We start from the raw sequence: 680 nt of genomic DNA on the forward strand, positions 1-680 counted from the left end.
TAAAATGCGATGTTTTATGTAATGTATATTTTGCCATGATTTTTTTAAAAAACTTTCAAAAAACTGTAGGATACATTTGACAACCATCATATACTAAGTAATATAAGCATCAATGGCTACTAATACTAGTGAGTAAAAGTTTAATGAAGAACAGGAATATCAAAGTACCTCCCTATAAGATACTTATTAATTATAGAAGGAAAACAGTGACTGTAGAGTGGAGAAACCAGGCAGACATCACCTTAACCGAGTGATCAAGCTGACCTCACCGGTATTCAGACAAGCAGACCCTCCATGCCTCCTGATAGGTGCACTGAAAAGAACACAGCAGCATTTCATTTCAGCAGTACTCCTGCCAAAAGAGTCTAAATTTAATTATGAAAAATATCGCAATTCAAAAATATTCCCAATTCAGCTGGCTCTCGACAAGGAACATCCCTTCTTTCACTATGAGGTCGGGCAGCTTCAGGTTTATGTGACTTACCATCCATCATTTGTTTCCGTTTCTGTATACTTTTCACCCTGCCATTCTTAGCCTGTCAGTTTAGCTCCCCTGTGGTTGCAAGGCAGTGGCTGTGGGTCCTATGTTACGTTCCAGATGTAACGATGGGCAAAGGAGACAAGAAGCTATTTCTTCTGATATTTATCACTTTTAAGCAGTAAGAAAATGTTTTCCAGGA

Source organism: Pteropus vampyrus, unplaced genomic scaffold (genome assembly GCF_000151845.1).
Source record: "Pteropus vampyrus isolate Shadow unplaced genomic scaffold, Pvam_2.0 Scaffold45, whole genome shotgun sequence".
Taxonomy (NCBI): domain Eukaryota; kingdom Metazoa; phylum Chordata; class Mammalia; order Chiroptera; family Pteropodidae; genus Pteropus; species Pteropus vampyrus.